At 31.6% G+C, this 12,964-nt stretch overlaps 1 protein-coding gene across 32 annotated transcripts in view; it reads left to right on the top strand.

Annotated features, from left to right (window-relative positions):
- Window positions 1–12,964, top strand: part of LOC139488311 (calponin homology domain-containing protein DDB_G0272472-like) — a 110,276-nt gene that overhangs the window by 69,565 nt on the left and 27,747 nt on the right. The gene's annotated exons all lie outside the window — the stretch shown is intronic.

Below are 12,964 nucleotides of genomic sequence, written 5' to 3'. Positions count from 1 at the left end.
TTAGGTCAATATCTATCAGCCCTGAAATTTTCAGATGAATCAAACATCCAATTGTTGGGTTGCTGCCACTTAATTGGTAATTTTAAGGAAATTTTGCAGTTTTTGGTCATTATCTTGAATATTATTATAGATAAAGATAAACTGTAAACAGCAAATATGATCAGCAAAGTAAGATCTACAAATAAGTCAATTTGACCAAAATTGTCAATTGACCTCTTTAGGAGTTATTGCCCTTTAAAGACTTTTTTTCACAATTTGTTCATCATGTTGACTTACTTTAAAAAATCTTCTCTTATGAAACTGCTGTATCAATTTCAGCCAAACTTAGGCTAAATGAGTTTCAGAGTTTCAGAGTATCTAGTATAAATTTTATATTTCATTTCCTTGTATGTCAAGAAACATAGCTCCTATGGCTAAAATAGAACATAGGAGAAAATGATTTTTTTTTGCTTTTGAAGAAAATAGGACGATTCAAAGAACATTTAAATAAATTGAAAAGCCAAAATAATCATTGATGAGAGATTAAACCAAAAAAATTCAGGTGAGCGATTCAGGCTCTTGAGAGCCTCTTGTTATCCATGCAACACATATCATTTTTCTCGAAGACTACATAAACTAGGGAAAAAACGGGTAGCAGTTCCTGTTACTAGAAATGCAAGTGTTGCATTACAACCAAAAAAATATAAAGGGTCATGCGGCTCAAATTGACTTAAAATGCAGTTGAAAAAAATCGTCTATTTTTTTCGCTTAATGAAAAAGGCATATTTTTAATGGCTCCGACGTGCAGAAATGGAAGATATTTTCTATACTTCATAGAATGTGAATATGATTTTCGGCAATTTTAAACCTAATTGGATAAACTTTCGATTAAATGTAATTCCAATCCTGTATTATCCAATCAGAAGCCGTAACCTATACGGTAGTGAAAAAAAATTCCGAAAATTAAGCACTCAGGCCAAAAGTTACGCTAGCCTCTATCTAGATAATATCACATCTTCGAAACATTATCTGATCACTCTCTGAATTTGGAGAATTAGTTTTTGCCCGCCGATCAGGCCAAAAATTGGTACTGATTTTTCACCAAATACGGTACTGGTCAAAGAGACATGAAGATAATGTTTATTTACTATCCTAATTTTTTGAAGGTCATCCAGCACTGGTAATATTATCGACAAAGCCGTTCTGATATGGAAAAGCTACATTAAATTTTGAAGAATGGCTTTATATGAAACCATTTCTTGAAAAAACACGTTTTTATAACAGACTATAGTTTTCCAAATTTTGAAAATATGATAATATTACGACCTTGGCAAGATAAGCTATTCTTGGACTACAATATTGCCAAAATTAATTTTTCCACTTTGCAATTTAACTTAATCGTTGGTGTTTGCTTAGGGACCCTTTTGGCCAATTTTCACGAAATTAGCCTTTTGCTGGAACAGCAACTGAGACACGCTCACTATGGTTAAAAACCAAAATTTATCTTCAAATTCAAGATAAATACATGCTTTTTCTGATAAAAACAGTAGATATCACAAAAATGTTCTATTTTCTTCATACTATGTCCACATTTGAGCCCACCCTAGATTTAGATATAAAAATAAATAAAAATAGGAAACAGACTATAGCTTGAATTCACGTTGATGAAAAGTCCATTTGACACCATTTCTCACTGTTTCACATTTTTCCTGAGAAAAATGACTATTTTTGATATTTTTCAAAGCCTCATTAAAAAAAATGTGTCATTTTTCTATAGGTTACAAGAGTGGAATTATTCGTAATGCATTTTCCATAGGGTACCACTGGTGTTCCGTATTTTTTTCTCTCGAAGACTACATAAACTAGGGAAAAACGGGTAGCAGATCCTGTTACTATAGAAATGCAAGTGTTGCATTACAACCAAAAACATATATAGGGTCATGCGGCTCAAATTGACTATTATGATGTCCTCAATACAGCTCCCAGTATCACTGATGATTTTGCTTTACTACCTAGTTGCTTACTGGAATGAAAGTTAAATCACAGATGTCTGTTACTCAATTAGACTTCATACTTTGATAATAAATGCTAACTTTAGATTTTGAGATTTTTGATTGGTTGCAATCCCCATGTTAGAAATTTAAGGATGTAGTTTGTACTAGTAAATTCTAGTTCTCTTGCAATACAAAATTGTTATGAAATCTGTACTTGTCAAAAAATAAATGTTAGATGAAATTGTAAAAAAAAACGTATTGTATGTTCGACAGAGTCTTATAGAAATTAGAATTTTACAAAAAAGTGGTTTTTGTTATAGAAATAAAGTTTTCAGTTTCTCAGTCTTTCAAAAGAAAATATTAAATGCATACCGAAAGCTATATTTAAATAAACCTTATGCAATCCTCATGTTTTAACAAAAATCCATCTATAATACTTAGTACGTAGCTATATAAAGTAGAAAATCCATCAAGTTGTATATGGAAAGATACATATTGGATGATTAACCTTCTGTAAAATACTACCAAATCTCCAAATAATCTTCTTGTAAATATTCAAATAATTGGAGATGGCCATTAATGGCATTTTGATAGCTGATTCTTGATGTCAAACAAGTTGAATCATTTGACTTTAAGATCAGTTATATCTTACCAATGGATATTGATTTTCAAATGGAAATATATTCTGGTATTCAAATAGTTGTATAAATTGAGAATCCTGGACAATTTAAAAGTGCTTATAAAAATAATGTCTGTATAATTTGTTCATCATGATATAAAGAGAATTGTGTGGGTTGGAGTATTCTACAGATTTGCCGTTAAAAGTTAGATTTAAAAAAAAAAAAATTTAATTCTGTTTCTTATATTCTTTTCAATCATGCGGAAAGTAACGTATTAATATTAGAGAAAGTGGAAAATTGCACATCAGTGAAAATCAAATAGTTAATACCAATAAGAGAAGATTTTGGTTATATGCCAATGAAGATGCACCTCGGTAATAAGTAACCAACAGACAATTTACACATACTACAAAAAGTATCAAATAAATGCTGTTTTGCCAATTCTGAATTTTACTGATAACTTTGCATGGACATCCAATTTTTTTTTTATGCCCATTTATTATGCCCATTCATGGGCATTATGTTTTCTGGTCCGTCTGTCCTTCCGTCTGTCTGTCCCGCTTCAGATTAAAGTTTTTGGTCGAGGTAGTTTTTGATGAAGTTGAAGTCCAATCAACTTGAAACTTAGTACACATGTTCCCTATGATTTGATCTTTCTAATTTTAATGCCAAATTAGAGATCTACCCCCATTTTCACGGTCCACTGAACATAGAAAATTATAGTGTGGATGGGGCATCCATGTACTGGGGTCACTGTCTTGTTTAGCAATCAAATGGTCAGTGTCCAAACATGATACAACACTTCTTATTAAAGGTTGATAGCAATAATCTTATTGGATTTGAAGCTTTGATCTCAAAAGTTGTGGCTTAACATAAATGATTTAAGTTAGCTGACTCAAGAATTGTCATACTTTGATAGAATTGTTGTCAGGGTGAAATGTAATGAATAGGTTCCAAGGTCTGAAGGCAATTTATTGTTTGATATTATTAGAATTAGAATCTACAGATTACAAGGTTAGGATCTATGTAAATTGGACATTTTATAGTTTGACAAGTGCTATTTTGGAAGTTATCTCTGTGAGATCTATTTATCCAAGTACTGAAAAGTCAAACTATTGTTTTTTACTGAAACAATCCTTGATTCTACAAAGAGACAAATAAATGTCAGTCTGAGACATATATATTGTGTTCTATATCTAATAAGTAAAGTCAGTTAAGACAAAAGATGGAATGTTTCTGATTTGTTACATAATATGAATGTGGTATGAAATGTACTGTTCAGTGTTATAAGTAACAAACCTGTTTTGTAGATCATACAGTAAAATCTATATTAAAGACAGGAATCTGTTGTTTCAAAAAGCCATTTAAAGAAAAAAGATTCTCTGTAATATAAATTACCATGATTTCCTTTAAATAACTTAATAGAGTCCTGTGTTTTCCCTAAAATTTGCAATGTTTATGATATTATGCTGTCTTCAAGCAATGAAAGGCAGTATTTGTGTAAAGGTTTCATCAGTTATTTAAGATTTTTTTGATGCCCCACCTACGATAGTAGAGGGCATTATGTTTTCTGGTCTGTGTCTCCGTTCATGCGTTCGTCCGTCCGTTCATTCGTCTGTGGGTCCGTTCAGGTTAAAGTTTTTGGTCAAGGTAGTTTTTGATGAAGCTGAAGTCCAATCAACTTGAAACTTAGTACACTTGTTGCTTATGATATCATCTTTCTAATTTTAAAGCCAAATTAGACTTTTGACCCCAATTTCACGTTCCACTGAACATAAAAAATTAAAGTGGGAGTTTCAGGTTAAAGTTTTTGGTCAAGGTAGTTTTTGATGAAGCTGAAGTCCAATCAACTTGAAACTTAGTACACTTGTTGCTTATGATATGATCTTTCTAATTTTAAAGCCAAATTAGACTTTTGACCCCAATTTCACGGTCCACTGAACATAAAATATTAAAGTGGGAGTTTCAGGTTAAAGTTTTTGGTCAAGGTAGTTTTTGATGAAGCTGAAGTCCAATCAACTTGAAACTTAGTACACTTGTTGCTTATGATATGATCTTTCTAATTTTAAAGCCAAATTAGACTTTTGACCCCAATTTCACGGTTCACTAAACATGTGGGGGTTTCAGGTTACAGTTTTTGATGAAATTGAAGTCCAATCAACTTGAAACCTATAGTATAATCTTTCTGATTTTAATGCCAAATTAGATTATTACCCAATTTTTACAGTCCATGGAACATGGAAAAGCATAGTGCAAGTGGGGCATCCGTGTACTTTGGACACATTCTTGTTTATCCTGCAAATATTGACCTTAAAAAGAGTTGCAGATTTCTAGTATAGAGTGTATAAATGAGGACTCAAACATTACAGCATTAAGCATCTAAGATAATTTTTCAGTATTCTGTAACTAATGCCAACGAATATTTTCAAAGACCTAATAGTTTAAAATATAAAGCTTGATTTGTCCTTGCAACAGTATATATTGTGGTTTGCTTTAAGCACAACAGCATCTTTATGTTGCTCTTTAATTCATTTTCATGATTTTCATGATATTAAAATCTTGCAACTGTTCAAAATATTTGATTATGCACGTCAGATAATGGAGTCTTGTATTCCAGTAAAAACGAACTTGTTCTAAATTCTTCAGTTGTGTATTGTATGAATCATATTTTACAAATTTTGAAGAGGAGCCAAAGAAGTTAATTTGTTTATCTTATAATCAGTGTGGTCTGATGGGTTTGATCGACTTTTTAATTATAAGTGATGTAAATATGATATAAACATGAAATAAACACTTGTAAGGGGAGATAATTCCTGGTACAGTTTGTTTGTCAAGAAAAAAATAAAAGAATGTGAATTCCTGTCATCATACATTTATAACTAGAATCAGTCAAGTTTGACTATGCAATGTGAATTGAGAAGTGTACCTTCATTAGTAGGAACATTGTTATATTATTTCGAATTTTCCTGAAAATGATTGATTTATTGATTGCTGTTTTCTGAAGGTGCAGTCACAAATATTTCATGTTTATACTGAAACCAATTAACATTTGAATTTTCAAGTGAGGGTCTGCTCAATAAAGTCAACAGTTCTGTATTGCATTCATATTTGTCTAACTTTGGTCAAATTGATTGACTACATTTTCGTTGCCTAGAGATTCACAATAAATGTTTGTAATTAGGTCAGTTTCTATACAAAGCACACTGGTTGAGATTATTCAAGTAAGACCTTATATCTGATTGGTCTGACCATGACACACAGACTTTCAAATATTAAGTATGAATCTTTGCAATCATAATCAATTTTTCTCTTTATTTTTTACTTCAATGTAAACACATTATGGTCATTATGAACTTATGGCAGGGTTCAATTTTACCTTAAAAGTTTATTTATCATGACTTTAATCTGCATTTATGGAAATGTATAAATATGAATAAATTGAGCAATTTAATTGCATCTTTATAATTGCAATACCAAAAAAGTGGCTTTAAATCAAGTTATATGAATAACCTTTAGACATTTCTGTTTTTAGCTTTCTTCGTAAAGCTAAAAGCAACTGCAAAAGACTTGTCATAAAACTCTTCTGTTGAGTAATTGGTTTTTCTGGAATCGTTTGATATGGAAATTATTTAGCTCAGAATGGAAGAAATACGATCAGCAACAATAATTGTTTGGGCCATAAAGCAAGTTTTTTTTGTCGGATTTGAAATAAATTAGCAATCACATATTGATTAAAGAGGGACAAATATCATATGGAAGGTTTTATCCGTCTTCATAAAGTTTTAATAATTATTCTGCGATTTACTGTTTCGTAATGTAAATTCTGTATTGATTGGTTAATATGATTGGTCCATGGACTTCAAATAAATATGTTTTATTTGCTAGAGGCATAAGAAATTATAGAAAAGGATTTTTCTAGTATTAGAATTGCAAAGATTTGAAGTATTTGTGCCTTTCTTTATCAAGTTGTCATAATGCAAGGATTTCTTGGTTCCGTTTGTTGGCCTCATTGTGGATGTAGATCAGCGAAAAAAAGTAATTATAGTGATGATGGTAGGTGCTTCTTTAAAATACTTTTCATATAAAGTTAGTGTTAGAATTTGAAGAAAAGATATTTAAAACTTATAAATTGTCAAGGTTTTTAAAACTATGAATGCTGAACTAAATAGCGTGGTAAAACGTTGATTTAAATATAGATGTTAGTATCGAAAATATTATATTTCTTTTTTAAAAATTAATTATATTCTCAGTCAGAATAAAGAGTTACTACCCTTTGAAGAAGGTTTTTCTATTTCTTCTAACTTATTTCATTTTCTTTAAGGGAATTGATACTTAATGGAGATTCTTTAGTTTTAAAAACAGAAGAATTTATTTATATGTGATTTTAATTCAAGTATGTCCTTAAATTGATATGAAATACCATCTCTGGTAAGGGAAACAACTCTTGCAAGTTCTAGAAATAGGATAACAAAAGATTGATTGTTGTTTACCAAAAATATGAAAGCTTAGACGATGGAGGAAGTTCTTGATTCTAACTGTTTTAATTTTTAATTTTATTTTCCCTTATGAATCCATACACTTAAAATGATAACTCATCATTTTTCCCCGGAAATCATTTATTAAATCATTTATTTTCTAAGTATAAGATTTCAGATTTAGTTCAGAATAATATTTGACAGTAACTTCGACAACATTTGTATGATGTTTTGGGTACATAAATATGAGTTAGTGAGAGTTGAAGTTAAGGTGGATGACATTATTTTCATTTTAATTGTTTTATTTCAAAGATTAACAATACCTACTGGTATTTTAGAATATATTTTTTTTACTTGATGTATTCCTGTATTCATTTGTATTTGAAGTCTGGGATGCATAATGATGTAGCCTAGTTAAGCATAGCCCTTGTCAATACTCCAAGGTTTGTTGCAGTTGTATAATGATAGAGAATTTGTAATACACGCAGTTTATCTTTTATATTTTATATTAATGGATGTTCTATAATGTATGATTATTGTAAGACAGAACTTGTGTGACACAATATGAATCATAATTACGCAAAAATATATCATATGTGCAAATTATGATGTAAAATACAGAGAAAGAGAGAAAATAATGTATTTTGGATGTATAATCGTGACTTAATAGTTAATCTTTTTGTGGTGAGAGCTAGGTGCCAAATTCTGTGCAGAATGTTGGGTGTAGTACGTAATCTTGTGTGGTTTTTTACAACAGATAGTTAGTGAGTGTTAGGTCAAGTAGTTTTGGGGAAAAAACAAGGCATTTTTTAAAACATGAATTGTTAATGAAAATGGAATAATCCCATTTTCTTTATCAGCCAAATTTGTAAAATGTAATTGCCCTACAGAAAAAACATTTGCATTAATTGTTCTTCTGAAATAGAAAATCAGCTAAAAGTAAAAAGCAAAAATCTGCTAAAGTATAGATTCATTTTCTGGGGCCTCTGTGGGTAGTGGTCTACAAGTTTTAACTACTGTATCACTGGCCTTCAAACACAGATGATTTTGAACCCCACGTGGCAGGTACATTAGATTCCAATCTTACCAGTAATTGGCTAGTTTTGTCAATTTTCTTGCTGGTGGTCATGGTTCTCTCTGGGCACTCCAGCTTCTTCCAACAAGAAAAACAGACAGCCACAATATAGCTTAAAGTGCAGAAAGTTAAGTTAAACACACCTACCATCAATGAGTGACTAAAAGTAAAAAGAAAAAAAAACCTTTCAGTAATTACCTTACAAAGTATAGTTCAATTTTCCTGATTTGGGCCTAAGCTCCATGTACACTTATGGGTAATGTTATATCTCTGAAGGAGACATAAAAACTGTTAATTAATCTCTTAACCTTGCATCTTTAATATAAATAAAACTACAATGTTATGATAAGTATGAGAACAGAAGAGTATTGAACTTTTTGGCAGCAAACTTCATTTAGGCTGTTTTCATGAATTCTGTTTTTTATGAAGATGACTAAATAATTCTGTAAAAAAGTAAAGATGTGTGGGCTTCAAGTAATAATTGTTATGTAAGTCAATATAAATGTAATTCCGAGAACTAAACGAGATGATGATATACTGCATTGGACATGTATTGGCAATTGACATTCTAAAGCATTGAATTGCAGACTTAGATCCAGTTACATCACAAGATTATTAATATATCTGTTGCCCACATCATAAACTGGAAATGCACAATTGCTTGAGCTGCAGTGATAATTTTTTTTCCAGTTCTTTATCTGATTTCAGTTATTTTCCATTGTAGCTTAGGGGGCATTAAGTTTTACCCTTGTCTATTCATCCTTCAGACAGGATGTCCATGTACATCCATACATCCTTAAATTGGTTTCCATTTTCCAATTTACTGTATGTTAAAATGTCTCAACGAAAGGAGTACGTTCAGTAAGACCCCTTTTTGGCCCCACAATTAAGCAGTTTTGCAAAATTGTGAAAATGTAATCTTTTAGCTATTTTTTGGAAAGTAGAATGCTTCTGCTACATAAATATGTGCTGTTTTTGACAATACAATGCACATATATCGTGTACTAGCATCATAAAGTCATGCTAAATTACTGAAATCTTCACAATTATAGCATTTTAGTTAAATTTTAGACGGTTTCCGTCTTAAATGAAAGTGGCCGCATTCGTGTTCATTCATAATATTGAAATGTAAGTTGTATTTGATGATAATACATAACATAATTAAAGGTTGAGGATGAACACGGATGCGGCCACTTTCATTTTTGACGAAAAACCGTCTGAAAAGTGACGTTTTTTGGCATATTTGATAGATTTTTCATATTTAAGCTTCAATCGGAGCGTTTTTAATGACTGAATCAGTTAAAATCTTTAGCATAAACCAATAGAATCAATTAAAATAGACACTTAAGTGTTTAAAAAGTGTCCTAAATATCTTGTTAGATGAAACTGAAATTTGGGGCCAAAATCGGCCTTTACCGGACCTACTCCTTTTATGAATCTTATACACAATGCCCTCATGAAAAAAAAAATCTGAATATTGACTGAATGTGTCTGAAAATGTCTGAATTATTTCTGAAATTTTCTTACATGATAAATGATGTCTGAATTTTTCTGAATCCTGATATTTCTATTCTGAATTGATGCTGACAATTCTGAAATTTTGCTGAATATTTCTGAATCATTAAGAATTTCATTCAGACAAATTAAGAACTTCTGAAAGTGTCTGAATTGTTCTGAAAGTGTCAGAAATATATCCAAGAATGTAAGACGAATTAAAAATCTGTATGTATCAGTAAGAGTATGATTCAGACAAATTCAGAATTTCTGAAAAATGTCTTAATTTTTCTAAGTGTGTCAGAATTATGTTTAATAAATTGTTTACACAGAGATGATCATTTTTTTTTGTTATGCTGACACTTAAATGTTAATGTTGAAATCAAAATAGTTAAAGTTTTACATGTAAGTAATGCAAAATATTCAAAGTCAATGAACCATGACTGAAGGTATTATGGGCTGAACAATCTCCATGAAAATAAAAATTTGCCATATGCATACCAATTATCAATAGACAATGACAGATTGAGCAGGGTCAGATTATCTCCATGGAAATGAGATGTAGCAATGCCAGTTAAACTGCATACCAAATATCATTTACATATCACAATATTATTCCCAATGCATTAATTAACCTTAATCACAAACTAATACAGTTGTAAACTAAGCAAAAGTTTCAAAATCTTCAGACCATGACTGAGGGGGTAGGGTCAATTAATCTCCATGGAAATGAGGATGTATGTACTATGCTTAGCTAGTTCAACTAGGGGTTCCCCATAAAGTGACCTAATCACAAACTAATTCATGAAGACTTAGCAAACGTTTTAAAGTCAATAGGCCATGGTAGTTGGTGCAGGATCAAATAATTTTCATGGAAATGAGATGCACCAATGCTAGTTTAAATGCATACCAAATAACATTGACTAACACTAGTGGTTAAATCCTTTAACTCAGGCCTTATCAAACTAATACATGTTAACTATTAAAGCAAGTTTCAGTCACAAATTAACTTGTAATATGATGTTCAAAGCCACCCTCTGATGCTGGAAACAGCATATACATGTACATATGTCTCGATTTTTGGTTTCTTCTAGGAGAGACAAAACTGTAAGAATTATCTTTTCTGTATTGCCGTGTATAACGAAATTTGCAATGTGCAAAAATATCAACGATAACTGAACAAAAGGGATGTCATTTTGTAAATTAGACAAAGAGAAATTTCGTTCTCAGCAATTATAGATACATGTATAGGAAGATGTGGTGTGAGTGTCAATGAGACAACTCTCATGATGATCCAAATAACAATTTATAAAAGTAAACCATTATAGGTCAATGTAAGGCCTTCAACACTGTTTCATTGCATTTAAGAAACATGTTTCTCCGTGAAATAGGACCCCATTGATTTATTCGAAATTCTAAGAAGTGGTCCGTTTTAGGTATAGCTAAGGTATTACTAACTACATTCATCTTCATTCATTTATTTCTTAGTTATCACGAAGAACATAGTCCTCTGATTATCGTATTTATCATGACAATTCGGATCTGATCTAATTGATAATTACCCGTTGAAAACTGCACTGTATACTATGGCCTGAGAGCCAATATAGACCCCCATTATGTTGATGCTCTTTCGAGTTCAAAACAGATGCTGTCCAACAAAAGAAAAGCTTAGCCGTGAAGAATGTGTTCGAACGATTACAGACAGACAAGAGGAAAAAAGAAAATATGGAATATTTGTTGTCGAGTGTTAATAAAAATTAAATAATGATGTCTGCATGGTTTTTTATTATATTTAAAAAAGTAAATGGTTTCTATGTGTGTCTCACACTTTTGCTGCAGCCAGAGTAAATGTGCAATGTTGTTTGCCATACGTCCCGACATCGGGAGTTACCATTTGACTTATTCGGGAGGCTAGGGTGAAACATGTTGTCCTGTATTTTATTTCACGTGTTGTAATCTCTATCCTGCATGCGTTCTTATATATTCGCTGTTATCAGTCATCAGTCCTGCCATTTTCTTATCCTGACATCCTGACCTTTTTATAAAAAATTTCGTCCTGCCTGTTTTTCTCGACTTTTTTTTGTGTAACTGATTCCATCCCAACCCTCCCCCTGAACATGAAATGATAGTTCTTTATTGGAAAAATTACGGGAATGTGAAAAAAAGTTTAAGCCAAGTTTCAGTGATTTCATTCCGATGTCGTATTTCTTTTTTAAAGAAAATTTCGGCACTGCTTTCAACAGCAATGTTCTGTTTTCAATAAATTCAACAAATATCAGTTAAAGTTTGGGTGAAAAACCAGTTTTCATCAAATTCAGATCGCCCATTATTCACTGTTTTTTTTCACTGACAAGTTTAAAAATTCCAACAAAGTTCCTTTTTCCAGTGTCGTAGATGTAGATGAAAGATAAAAATCATTGATCTAGCTAGGTAAAGGTCAATTCCGTTTTACAAATGTAATATTTATTGCAGATATTATGCAATCAACTAACTTGACATCGCCGTTACAAAAATGCCAATGGCGTTTTTTTTAAATGATTTGTGTATTGCATTAACTATACAATCTGCTGCTTGAGCGTTGGAACTTGACATCGCTTATGAAATAGATAACTGACATCGAAGTACAAAAGCGTGTCGACTGCACCAGGTTAGATTGGTGAGAAATCAAGTTAAGATATCGGGTTAACTGCTTACTTGATTGACAGGAATCAATTATCGTTGAGGCTCCTGTAGGGAAAATATGATGACATTGATAAAATTTGCCATTATTAAAAAGTGGAGTATATAAGAATACGACCAGTTCTCACAGGGACAGTGACAGTATACTAACTATTTTTTTACCCAACCAGATTTAAAGTTCGTGATGTTTTTCTCACAGCGAGTCGGTTTGTAGGTTAATTGTTTTTATGACAAATGCAGCCCTAAAAAATCCCTTTTTTCTTGTCCGTTTGTTTAACTTGCTACGTAAAAATACGTCTGTGGTAAAAACCTAGGACTATTACAATAACAGTTAGTATAATAGTTCCAGTAAATACATTATAAACGTATATAAGGGGGCATATAACGTCCGTTTATAAATAGGGCTCTTCACGGTTAGTTCGGCCATATTGGATAGGGGGCAGATTTTTTGGAAGGAGGTGGAAATGGTATGAAAGTGTGGGAAATCCTATGTGTGTTTCCAAGCAACAGCTCTGTTTTAATGATGTTTTCCCGTATTTTTCACACCATTTTTACCTCTATTATGAAAATCTGCCCCCTATCCAATATGGCCGAACTAACCGTGAAGAGCCCTATTATTCCATATCAGTATACCGCTGGAAATTTAAG

The sequence above is a fragment of the Mytilus edulis genome, chromosome 9 (genome assembly GCF_963676685.1).
Source record: "Mytilus edulis chromosome 9, xbMytEdul2.2, whole genome shotgun sequence".
Taxonomy (NCBI): Eukaryota; Metazoa; Mollusca; class Bivalvia; order Mytilida; family Mytilidae; genus Mytilus; species Mytilus edulis.
This window is presented reverse-complemented; position numbering and strand designations above follow the sequence as displayed.